Genomic DNA, 13,631 nt, shown 5'->3' with positions numbered 1-13,631 from the left:
ATCAGAAGATGAAATATTATTATGCTGGTCATCTTTGTGAAACATGTTTTTGCGAGGATGAGCCAAATCTAGTTTTCAATCCTATTTCAGAATGTCTGCATTGTGAAAATTACTTCATATGTGATCAATAACATTGACTAAATTAAAGTATTTTGAGAAGGGCTTCCTGGTACTGAAAGGCAGGGAGTGGTGACAGTCTAGAGGACAACAAAACTGCTGAGGAGGCAAACTGAGGGAGAGGAAGATAAATCTCTGACTTCCTTGTACGAATGAATGTTAATACAGATACAGAGGTGTGGTTTATTTAGGTAGTAATAGTAATACAAGGTTATTTTCTCCTATCCAAATGTACAGAAAGTGCTTTGTGAAGAGTTTGTTTGGAAACCCTTGTGGGACTGCAGGACCTAAAACAGAGTAAAGTTTTGATATCTCTGTGTATACAAATGTCCAGGCACAGGATACCATAAAGCCAGGCAATGCATACAAGCAAAAGGAAATATCATTGAGAAGTCAGAAAAATTGCACTGAGCAAGGAGTTCTAGAATAATGAGTTACATTCAGTCAAAAAAAAAAAAAAAAAAAAAAAAAAAAAAAAAAAAACCAAAAAAAAAAACCCAGAAAGCTTTATCAATACTAATATAAGTTTTATTTAAGAGCATAAATAGATATGAAAGAAACAAAATCACTCAGCAAATGGTTCTCAGGATGTGACTTATGACAAAACAAATCATACCAATGTGCAATGAAGTCCTTCTAAATGAAAGAAAAAAAGTGAGAATCTTATAGGAGTGTGAGGGAGAATCTCAGAACCACAGAATGGTTAAGTCTGGCAGGGGCATCTGGGGATCACCTAATTCCAGCCTCTGCTCAAAGCAAAGTGAACCACAATAGGTTGCTCAGGTCTGTGTCCATTTGGGCCTTGAAGACCCTTAAGGATGGAGCCAACACAACCTGTCTGGGCAAACTGGTCCTGTTGTTCAATCACCCTTACAGTAAAAGAATGTTTTCTTATTTTAAATATTTTGTGTTTTCCATTCATTGAATACCACTGAGAAGAGCCCCATTCCTTCTTCTTTACTCCTGCCCTATAAGTACAGAACATGGTACATAACACACATTCACAAGATCCCACTGAGTTTTGTTTTCTCCAGGCAGAGCTGTCCTGACTCTCTCAGGCTCCTCTTATGAAAGAATCCCACAACCATCTTTTGATCCTTCACTGAACTCAAGCCCCTATTTCAATGTGCCTGTTGATGCGCAGACCCAACACTCCAGCTGTGTCTCTTCAGGGCTGAGTGACACAGAACATAATTAGTGCACTAACTCAAAGAGAAAAAATCACTGGTAAAACATATGATAATTTGATACTGGGGACAAACTACAAAATATATGAGGGCAGAGTGCTACTTAAGCCAAATATTACAAAAGATATTTGAACTTGGTGATGCCTAAGAGGATTCCAATCATAAATTAATGAGCCTAAGAGAAGAACTCAAGATCTTTGTGCTTATCGATTAGGACATGAGAAAAAATTATCTGCTTCTGAACTTTGTGAATGTGGCTAGCTCAAAAAAGTGGTAAAGAATGGTTAAATCATTACAAAGGCGAAGATTTTTCTACTTCTAATTGGTTAAAAATCTCTCCCAATGCATTCCCATCAGAGGATGCACATAAGTTGTGACCTGAGAGGACTGTAAGATATTAACATAATATGTAATTGCCTCCATGTGGAAAATCAATTACTTCCATAAAAAAAAGGCATTTGTTAGTCATGGTCCAAATGCTAAGACATAAATCTTCATATCTGAAAACTGAGGAAAATTGGAGGGACTAGAGGAGAACTGATGCTGTTTACCTATGGCTTCCTCTTTGAAGAGGTTAGGTGGAGTTCTGCAATTACACCAGAGTTCTGTATTACACTCATTACCCTACAGTACATGTACTCATAGTCCAAAAATGTCAGATGTTTCTAGGACATCTGCATGCTCCTGACCTCACATGTACTTTCATAGCATCCTGATTCCACACCTATATCTTTGAAATTTCCTTTCCCTGGCAATTAATGTAGCTCAGTTTTTGCTTAAAAAAAGAATGTTCCAAATTTTTAAAAAATAATAAAGCCTGGAGATTCTCATGCCAGGAATAAGAATTTGGTGATGAGCAAAGGAAATGAGTAGAGGTCTGTGCACACAGGATGTTGGAGACTGGAGGAAGGAATCCTGCAGGGAAGAGTTTCACCCTACTTTGGTTTGAAAGTCAAATACAGCTCCTGATCTGAATCATAATTAGACTCCTTCTGAAAGTTTAACTCCTAATTTCTGAATTGGATAGTGAATGCAACCAAATACGAATAGTGATGCCTCAACACATCCCTTATCAGAAGCAGAAGTAAGTAGCCAACAGTGCTTAAGAGCTAAATATTTAAGTGAACTAAAATAAGTATCCTCAGAATTTGACCTATCTCACCTGGGCAGGTAGCAGCAAGGCCATAATACCCTATATGTTCCTTGATCATCTTGGAAGAATTTATTCCTCAGATGTTTATGCTCCTCAGAAAAATGATTGGTATTCTATTTCTGTAGAAAACAATTTATGGAAGAAGTCCAACAATATGAATTTAAATTTGGCTATCTGCCCAAGAGTGATTTGGTAAACATTCAATCTTTTGTTTCAAGTTTCCAAGAAGCAGTTATATATAATTCAACAGTTCCCACTGTTGCAAGAAAATGGCAATAAGAATAAGCAGACTAAGCACTGAGTGCGGAGAAGCCCAAACTAAGAAACTTCACTTGAAGAGCTGAGTTGGTGGAACCAGACTGGACTAGCTACTGCCCAGGAAAGTGGCAGAAGAGAGTAAATTGGTTGCAAGGAGCCAGAGACAGATTTTTTGGGAGCACCAGGGTACCAAAAACCTGAAAGGAAAGGAGGGAAAAGCAGAAAGCAGAGCAAAGGGAAAGGTGTGAGAAGATGGAAAAGGGAAAAAAACAGTGGCAGTCACACCTAGCCACAGAAAGGAAAAGAATTGCTCATATAGGTAAGATTAAGACTGTAATATTAATTTTAAAGCTTTAGAGATTAAATACTAGCAATAATTTTAGCTAAAATATAAGTTTCCTAAGCATATCCTAAGTCTCTAAATTGGGAGAAAATAAAAAAGTTAGCCCACTGTTAAATGAGTGAAGGATTGCAATAGCAATGGTATTGAGGGTAAATACCAGTCCAGCAAAATGCAACGAGTGACTAATGAGAGCAGCTGTAGTGAAAGTCAAATGCAAGTAACATTTCTTCCTGATGAACCATTAATTCTATCCAATAATGACATAAAATTAGTTGTTTCTTTATTTTATTATTGGACTTCCTCATAACAGCCTGCATAATTTCTATTAATGTATAGGTTATCATGTTGAAGCATATGGAATCAAAGCTTTGTGGACTGGGAGAAGTGTTATTTTGCTGTGATAATAACACCATTCCTGCATAACTAGTCACTGATCTTTGTTCTTCTCATCAGCAAATAGACCATCTCTGTAACAAAAGTAAAGCTGAGGGATTTGAAAATGTCAAAATAGCAAGCAACAAAGAGCCCTTGGCCCATATAAATATTTACATTTGAAATATCCATTTGCTGAACTGAATATTTCAGCTGTTGAGGGCAGCCTGAATCTCATTACATCAGCTCCACAGGCCTATTGGTGCTCTTGCTTTGAAGACAAGAACAGCACATTTATTGTGCAATATGCACATTCCAAGCACCCAGCACACTTACAAAGTGGGTTGTATTTCAGCAATGCCATGTCTCTGCTATTCAATTTTTATGATAGCATCCAGACTCCACAGTTGTGTAGCTTTCTAATATTGAATACAGATCCCTCACAAGACAGCTGTCTTGGAGGGGTTTTTTGGTTTCGGATTTCTGGTTTGCTTTTTTTTTATTAAGAAGGAACAAAAAAAACCCAAACTTCTAGAACCAGCCTCAGCAATGTCCTGCCCTGCAAAAAATTCACTTTAATTCACCAGTTATTCTGATCTGGAGCTCCAGTGAGTAAAATACTGTCCTATAGTCCTATACTTGCAATTCAGGAAGATTAGTGCATGCAACCCTTTGTCTGGGTGCAGCCAACTGAGCCCCCACTTGAACCAGTCTTTCTCATGATCAACACATGGACAGACCCCTCTGTGTACAGACCTGGTCCTCCATCCTGCTGGAGAATCCTCATGCCCCTGTGACTTTGTGAGGGACCTGATCTTTATTGGGACAAGATTAGAGGAGAAGAGGAGGGAAGAATAGCAAGATGTCTTCCCACTTTTAGCCTTGCCTTGCAAAAGAAATACATGCAAAAGGCATCTCAGCATTTCTAGGAATGTCTGTATAAGTGCAGTGTAGGGAAATCTGCCAGGTCAACAGTCCTTGCACCCACTGCTCTGATCAGTCTTTTGCCTCCCAAAAAAAGGCTGGTGGCAATTGGCTGCAGGTGTAGTACAGCCAAATGTTCTCCAGTGGAGTCACCAGTCCTCCTCCATAGGTGTTGTCACCCTTGCTTCTTCCACTGGAGGCAGCCTAGCCCAGGATATAAAACCTATAAAACGGGAGAAGTCCAAGAGAGGAATGCAGGGGTTTTTTTTGGTTTTTTTTTTTTTTTTTTTTGCAGGTGTTTACTCAATAGAAAGGCATCCAAACTGGTATTTTTCATGTAATACAGTGTGGTTGCTTTCATATAATACAGTGAAGTTCTCCCAACTTCAGTGTGTACTTAGTGTTGAATACTCCCAACTGTATGTATATTTACCATCCCAACTCATTTGGAAGTGTTTTGTATAGGCTGCTTTTGTTACTTCTGTACATCTCAATATGCCAATTTGATAGCTGAAATGTTCCTGTGGGCCCCTTTTTAGTAGCTATTTGTCTGTTTCCATACACATGCTAAATATCACTATAAAGTGCTGTCTTCGTTTCAGAAAAGGCTTTAAACCAGGCATTACTGACTGGGTAACTTGATTCCTCAAAAGTCCAGCAATTTCAATTCTTCCTGAATATCCTGGTAAAAGATGGAGCTAAAGAAGTTTCCCAGGCCTCAGATTTAGATTGCATTTTTCTTGATCTCATGTTACTTTCCAGGATTTCTATGACAAATAAAGATTTCTTCTCCTATTAATATTTTATAAACCAAGAATCAGCTGTGTAACAGATCAAACCCAAGTTTAGTAGTCTATAAATGGTAAACTGGCAATATATGTGAATGCTGGCCTGACCATGATATTTCTTTTTTCTAAAGTTCGTTATAACCAGCATTATCACTGAATACATCTCAAAGGAACTCTGTGATAACATAACTGTCCTCAGAGATTTGTGGTGCAACGATGTGCCAGAACATGGAGTTCGTTTACAATGAAATCACTCTGGCTCAGTCTGTGCAACTATTAATGCTTTGCAAGTCTGCCTTGCCTGGGATGTAATGTACTACAAATAATTGCCTAATGTGCTTCAGCTTTGTACAGGTTCTGCGAAAATACTCTTTTCTTTTAACTGAGGTAATTTTTTCTCATTAACCAGGGATTTTTTTCCTCATTACCAGGGATTTCTTCTCATCACTAACTAGCTGATTAGAAGGAAATATACACTCTCCAGTGCAAAAACTGGAGATAACAGTGCTGTGATAAAGACTAAAAAGTGATGTACAACTCACCATAGTCACCAATAGATGACATTCATAATGTTTGTCACTGTTTCCAAGTACTTTTCTATTAAGCCATTACTTTATTTTATCAAAATTCAAGCATAGGAAATTTCCTTCACTTTGGCAATTAAGTAAGTTTTATTACTTATACCAGATGCATTGGGTATGAGAGTTAAAGAGCTGGCATTAACAAAAACATACAGGATACTGTTGGTAAGTGTTATAAATAAGTTTTAGACAAATAAAGGAGCACCTAAATGCACATACCTACATGTACATTGGCACACGTGGGGCTCCTAATGTACTCTGACACAAAGAACAATTTTGCAATTCAAAGGCTAAACTTTTTGAATCTACAGGCAGCTATTTGAAAGGTGTGTGTCAGGTCTGTAAAACCAAACAGCTGCTCACAGTTGGCACCTTTGAGAAGCCAGAGCAGGGGCTGCGCACACTCAGTTACACACGGCTGTACTGTCCCTCGTGTTTAGGCCCAGAGCAGCCCAAGGTGGAATTACAGGTTATAAAGTGCATTGTAGTAACTAGAACAGTTTTATGACACAGAGGCCAAGGCTTTTACAGCTCGTTGCCATTAATAGCCTGGGTTATGTTGTTCTTGACCTCTCTCTGTGGCGGGGCGCTGGGGCCACAGTGAGCTTTGTATCTTGCCCCTTGAGATGCTTTCTCTGGACAGACAGGGACTCCCTTGTGGAGGTGGATCAGGAGTCCTGCCACCGCCCAGCTTTCAGGTGAGCAACAACGAGTAGTATGTCTTCCAGCCTTCCTATCAGCCCACAGAAAGCTGCCAACAGCAGCTTCTCAAAGCCTCTGCTCCTTAAAATGGAGTGAATGATGGAGGAAATGGGTCTCTGGAGACACCACATGCGGGGAGCCACCTGCACAGTGTCCCCAGCAGGAACCTTGATTCTAGACAAGGTTGTCTGCTCATTGCTGCTGGTCAAGGCACCAAAAACACATTCAAGCCAGCTTACAACAGGATACCCCCATATATTGTCTGGAACCTTTCCCTCACAAGGACTTACCCAACTTCACTCTGATTAGCCTGAGTTATCTGGTGTCACATGTGAACATGAAAGGAATCTAGGCACTTATTAAATATGAATTTTCCTTCCTATTAACATAGTTCCAGCAATATTTTAATGCCATGTTGCCTTTAGATTGTTTTCCTACTGTAACATGAGGTCTCTCCTAGAGCAGATAGACACCACAGGAATAGATGAGTTTATGGATAACATTTATTTCATTATGATGAGTTGTCATCAGTGGTGATTTTCTGCTGAAAATGCCTACATTTCATTGTGAAACATTACCTCTAGTCCTTTCTACCAATAAAGCCAATGGGACAGCCTGAAGATGTACAGAGTAGGTTTGAAGGTATATTCAAGCATCAAAAGGTAGCTTTTTACTGCCAAAGAGAGCTAACTTGTGATCAAACAATTGCATATACATAAAAGAATATATTTAACTCAGTACAAATGAGCTGACTCTTTTGGCATACATGAGGAGGAAATTTGATAATTGACTGGTTTGGTGGTGAAATTCATGTCTATAGGAAGTTTGTCTGAGGGTTTTATTTCCTGTTTTTTACAATCCCTTTCTCATCCTGTCTAGTGTTTTTGCTCTCCTCTGGTTATGGACTAATCATCCCAAAGTCACAGTCATTTGCCTGAAAAACAATAGCTGGCAGTTATTGTGCTAAACTGCCCATTTTGTTATCCCTGCCACGATCCCTGGTGTTTTCATTTATTGCACTTGATAGGCGTCATCAAGGCTCCCATGCTGTTAGTCACTTTCCTGATCTTTCATGTTTCTTCTACTCGGGAAGCAGCTTTTCCTAGAAACATTCAAAGAGAATAACACCAGATTACATCCAGCACCTTGGGGTAATGGCATCTAAGATCCAACTCCCCCACTTTTTTTTTTTTTCTGTGTTTTTAAACTGGCAACTCCAATTAAAAATGTAAAAGGTTAGATTATTCCCCTTGTGCTCATACAAAGTCATTCCATGGAAGTCTACAGAACTAGTTATGAAAGAAATATTCTTCAGTTAGTAATTTTTAGCTGGCACATTCTAAGAGTCTGTAGAACACTGTATTATCATGAGCTGGAGTGTGTTAATTGGACGGCACAGATGTGTCCATCTCAAATACTGTGAGGTTACTGTGTGCCATCCGCAAAAAAAAAATTTGAAGGTGCTATGGGTGTGTCTATACTCAGATAGCCTTAAAGCACTGTTTGGGGGATGGATGTGCAGCTACCACATAGGAAAGGAGACCTTCCCATTTGTAGGGTGAAGCTCTCTCTTGTTGCTGTCAAAGTCCCTGGCAAGACTTTGCACAAAGTCTTGTGCAAAGCAAGAGAAAGCAGCATGAGAGGGTGCCAGTGGGTCAGTAGCACCCACATTCATGAGGCATCATCAAGGGTCCGTGCATGTGCTGGAACACATGTGCTCATTACTTTGTCTCGGTAGCTAGATTCCAGCCTTGAAAGCAGAGATTTGCTGAGTCAGTTCAAATCTAAACTGATTGGAACACTTGAACTTTAGTGTGAAAGCAGTGTGTAAAATAAGAGTTGGTTTCCTTAGGGGAAAAAAGTTTGAGGACATGGGGAAAAAAATCAGGTTCATGTCATTTCATCATACACCCTCTCTTCAGAAAGTGCCACAAGTTTTTAATATCCAAGCAGGAAAATCAGATCATGGATTAGTTTACATAGTTTCATCTCAAAATTTCACATACAGTAAACTGGATCAAGCGTAGCAAATGCTAAGGGTTTAAACTGCAGTTTATTTGCAATCCTAAAAGGAGCAATCTGATCCTAGCATCCCTAGAAGAAAAGGATCAAGACTTCAGTTAAGGTGCAGGCAGAATAATGAAATTTTAGAAGAAGAATTCAAGACAGATTAGGCTAATTTTTACCTCATATATTTTTTATGTGAATTTACAGGCCTTGGGACTGTCTTATGGCAAGCACAGAAATGGCAAGTACATGGACTAACTTTCATCTTTGCTACAAAGCTGAGAAAACAGGCCATTTTTAGTTAGTAATGCAGTAATAAGATATAACTTGTTTAATTTTTATTGCAGTTTATATTCCAAGCAACAGTGGGATACCAAACATTTCATTAGCATGCACCATAAAACAAGTATACATTTACTATCTTCCTCTACCATTAATGCTCAAAAAACTTTTCAAGTTACTGTTGGTTTTTTTGTGCCCAAATTTCCTAGGAGGTTATATTTGAAGGTGAATGGGGAGAACCAATGCCATAATTTTTGAATTAGGAAAGATTCTCGGTGAAAAAAATCACAAAAACTCTGTGGAGTGAGAGAGTATCCATCGTATCTTTCTCTTTCAGGCACAGATTCTGCCAGAAATGACATAGCTGTGAAACTAAAAGCTTAGCACAGAAACAGTTCGTGCACACCTCCTTCTTAAGCATATATTTAGTACGCAGTTAGGGACATACTTACAGATAACGAAACACAAGCAGCGGAGTCACCATCAGCTGAATCAGTGATTTCAGAGAAAGTGAAATAGTCCAGAAGGATAGGATATTTTAAAGTGAACATGCAGGCTTTCTGTTGGCCTTTTAATTGGAAAAAAAAAAAAAGGTTCAGCAGTACAGAGATACGCTTTGTATTTCACCCGAAGGAGAGGGTGAGTGGTATGGCTGTGGAAAAACCATAATCCTACAGGCTGGGAAATATTCTTTCAGTTCCACACTGGTTAAGCCTCTTTTTGATATAAGTGTAAATCATCTTTTGGTTGGGGGTGTTGAGAGAAGGGAAAATTTGCACCCAGCTTTCTCCTTGAGAATACACCAGTGCATTTGCTGTTAGGAAATGACTAAAATAAGCCTCTGCACATATGTCCTTAAAAACACTTTGACTGCATTCCTCTGTAATTATTAAGCTTCTTCAGAGTCTGTAAGCCAGTGAGAAAGGGATTAGAGGGGTTACTTTGTGCCTCTGTGCCCATAAAAATCCCTTGGCTAATGCAGCACACTGCTAGGAGCATCCTGAAAGCTTTCAGATAATCTCTGCCTCCCAGCCACCACCACTGCTGCATTCCCATTATTTCAACACATTCAAATTCCATGCAGTAATGTGGAAGCACTCCAACATGGAAACAAGATTCATAATATAAGTCACATTTGAAAACTAACCTGCCAGTTAGAATAGAGCAGCAACATGACTACACAATAAACACATCCTCAATTTTATGAAGGAATGACAACCAGGAGATGCAAATTGTCATTTACTATCTGCTAACATTTCCTATTGTCCTGGCAGTTCAACACAGGAATAATTTTCTGCACCTGTCATTGTAGGAGAGGTCAAAATAGAGCACCAACCCTGAACTGGAGTTGCATCTGAGTAGGAATACATTATAGCAATGGCAGAAGAGTGATCTTCTCCCTGTCACCATTCAGGGGATTTTCATGTCAAAAGAGAACTTGCAATGCTCAGTGATGTTGTACTGAAAACAAGTCATTGTATCATAGGCAGCAGTAACACAGGACTGGAAGTTATCTTCTGGGTCACAGAGTCTGTTTCTAGAGCCAGCACAGTATTATATAATGCCTTTCACTAACCCATCTGTAAGAACCCTAATTTTTTTAAAAGCAGCATTTCCTCATGATAAATTCAGGGAGGAATCCTGGACTGTGGAAAGGTTTGAATGAAGCACTGCTGTTAAACCCAAGAACAGCTGTAAACATCCAAAGTGAACAGCTTCCAGATCATGATGTTAAAGCAGAGAATCAACTGTCAAATGTGCATTAAAACAACATCTGCAAGACAGAATCAAAAAATCTTCTTTGTGAAGCCAACCATTTACAAATAGTTCCTGGATATACAGGAACCTTGCACCACTTGGCAGAAGTCAGCTATGAGGGCCATAGCAATGAGGGCCAAAACTGTGCCTGGAGGAGCTGGGGAGGAAGCTACTTATCATGCACTGCCTGTCTGCAAGCAGAGGGAAGCCCATATTCAGTTTGCAGCGGGTGCAATGAGGGAGAGTGGTCACCGTCAAGGCAAGCTGGTAACCCAGCTTCAGCCCTGGCTCACTCCCTCCCTGCCCCCTCACTTTTGCCTGTATCCCTTGGCACATCATGTCAGTTTATCTTGGTCACCATCTGTGAAGAGCAGATAATAACACCTCTTGCTGCATGTCTATTTAGGTTGTAAATGCCTTCAAACAAAGACTGCTTCTTACCATGTTTACCATCAGTATGTAGTGCATGGGCTCAATCTTTTGTATAGGTCTTGGTCATTAATACTCATTATTATAGTACTGGTGATAAACACAGTAATCATTCAATATGCATCTAACAGTAATCAAGCAGCTTAGGCTTTGTTTCTATCCGAATAACTATCCTAAATACAGGAGGCGCAGGGGTTAGGAGCACAGTGCAGTTCTGCTTTTTGTGGAAGGGCTGCTGGTGATGTCTGGCTGCACAGAGGACACAGTTTAAAACACAAGCATGCAACAAACACACAGGCGTTCAGGCACTGATCATATCTGACTATTTAAAACTATCATCTTCTATGCACTCTCCCTTTGCAGATTATCCTTCATATGAAAACTTCAAAAATAAAATCTCTGAAATACTATTTTATGACAATATCACATGGCAAATAAGCAAAGGACATGCACTACAAACAAAATAGTCCATTATTTTTTCCCTGATAAATTCACTCACCTTTTTCACTTTAAAAATAGTAAATGCCCAGGAATACCAATTCTTCCTCATTCCAAATAAAGGATTTGATGGATCCATGGTGCAAAGCAGAAGTTAAAACAGTAGTTAAGAACTGCAGTCAGATCCTAAAGCCCTTTGGCATTTGAATAAACTCTGCTGACACTGCTTGGCTAATTTTAAAACTGATATAGTTTTTTTTTTTTTTTAATAGATGAGCTCCCAAGATTATATATTTTAAACATGAAATCTTTACTTTTCTAGTAAAGTGCGTGTCATTGTTCATGGGCAAAGAGAAGGAAGTTCTGAGCTAATTTTTAAACCCTGGGGGATATCGACAGCCAGACAGCTGCTAAGGCTTTTTGCTGGATCCCTTTGCAAATTCTCCTCAGCTATTCATGGCCAAAACATGTCATGTGCCAATCTAAAATCATGTTGGAGGAACTGGTGGAAAGGGTCTCCTTTTTCATACTCCCAGCAGGCTTATGTCAGAAGGCTGTGAGGGATAACCATTGCTATTTATAGATAATCCCCCTTTGAAAGGTCACCCTTCATTGTGTGCTCATTTCACCCCATAGCTGTCCAAAAATCATTCTCCTGCAGCTCATCCCTATTGAGTATTTTTTTAAGCAGATAAAAATGAAATAAATCATGCAATAAAGCAGAAGATAGTGTTTGTTTTACAGCTGACAGCCCAAGCAATGCATGCCACTCACGTTATCTCCTACACTTTTAATTACAACATAGGCAGGATTATTTTGATTGAGTTTTTTTTCACAAATTCACTATCTTCATCCAGTAGCAGGCATTTAACAGGTTGTATATTCTTGATAATAGGACTTTTGGGCACTGAATCACTTCCTTTATCTTGAACTACTCATGTGGAATCAGTCACTTAAAAGTCCAACAAACTGCAGCTTGCAGCAAGTCAGGGAGAAGAATGGCACCTGCTCTGCAATTCTCATCACTTCTGATTCTGAGAAATAGAACAAAATAGCTCCCATATTATGAAACTAAGCTTTCATTCTTTCTATGCATTTGAGTGGTCATCCTGAGCTAAAAGGATGTCTGCCTTTCCTGCTTTCTGCTGAGATGCATGTTGGAGGAAGCAAGTGGAGAGATGACAGCACTGAGCACTAAAATAAAAAAAGCATTTAATAGCAGAAAGAAAAAAGTGTATTTTTATCCAAAGCAGTGCACAGCAGTACACCAACACAGTGATATTTTCTTTATTTAAACACCATCAAAGTTAAATTAACGGAAATAAGAAGACTGTCACTGTGGCAAGAGATCGATGCAGAGAAGAAGAAATATGGGTAGGGAAGGGAGATAAAACAGGGTGAGGTTTTGTGGAAGAAGCCAATGTCACCTGAAAAGAAATGGGCAGGGCATTTAAGTAATGACTTAAAAGCACAGAGATAACGCATAAGGTTTAATTTCAAAAAACTCTCTTGTGCTGCTATCCTTCTTAAAAGAGAGGTAAAGGCAATGAGTGAAACCTTCTTATCACACTTCTGAGAGTGGGCAGACAGGGATGTGAGTTGGCTTTCCTTGGGATCGACAGTGCTGCCTTTTGCAAAGCTTTATCATCATGTCAAGCAAAATGGAGCATGATACTGCCAGGAAAGCAAAACAGCTTCAGGTTATGAAGGGCTCTGCCAGAAGACACTCTTAGTGCTGTTATTGTGTCTTTTCTCCTGATTAAATTTTGAGTATAGATGGCAGGATTTGTTTCACAGAAAAAAAAATAGCTAGACCGCTGAGGTGGACAGGGGAATTGGTGATCTCACCCCAATGAAGCTTATTCTCTAATATATATTGCAGCAGCTTTGTTCTTGCTATTAAATAAGGCCTAGCTTAGAGGCAGTCTTTACATTCTTGAACTGTTTAAACAATTAAATCATTCATCAAAGCAGCAGTTGCATTAAAAATCAGAAAGCACTAATGTTCCTCCTAAAAAGAAATTTAAAGGATTAAAGAGATCATGTTTGAAGGGGACAAACAGGATTATAGTTTTTGGGCTATTCATGTAAATGATTCATCTGCAGAGAAAAGAAAATAAAGAAAACAAACCAGACAGTAAATATCTGATCACTGGATGATGATTTTTGTCAGCTTCCACGGGGTAATTGTAAAATTTCTTTATGGACCTCTTCCAGTGTATTTCAATAGGCATACAGGTTTAACTCAGCCATATTTATCATTTAAAGTGCTACTCTGGATATGTGTGGTTG

General features: G+C 39.1%; 1 protein-coding gene across 3 annotated transcripts in view; it reads right to left on the bottom strand.

Moving 5' to 3' along the window:
- The window catches only part of LOC110469389 (uncharacterized), a 262,624-nt gene extending 250,758 nt beyond the window's left edge, over positions 1-11,866 (bottom strand). Inside the window, exons 1-3 of one of the 3 annotated variants that reach the window (XR_002465237.3) lie at positions 11,401-11,866; positions 9,167-9,282; positions 6,911-7,527 (exon numbers count right to left, since the gene is read on the bottom strand). The gene's annotated coding sequence lies outside the window, so the exon portion shown is untranslated. Of the gene's footprint in view, positions 1-6,910; positions 7,528-7,949; positions 9,283-11,400 lie in introns of those variants that run through there. The other 2 variants (XR_002465236.3, XM_077783555.1) reach the window with 2 other exon arrangements.
- Positions 11,867-13,631: the final 1,765 nt, after the last annotated feature.

Source organism: Lonchura striata, chromosome 5 (assembly GCF_046129695.1).
Source record: "Lonchura striata isolate bLonStr1 chromosome 5, bLonStr1.mat, whole genome shotgun sequence".
In the NCBI taxonomy this organism is placed as follows: domain Eukaryota; kingdom Metazoa; phylum Chordata; class Aves; order Passeriformes; family Estrildidae; genus Lonchura; species Lonchura striata.
This window is presented reverse-complemented; position numbering and strand designations above follow the sequence as displayed.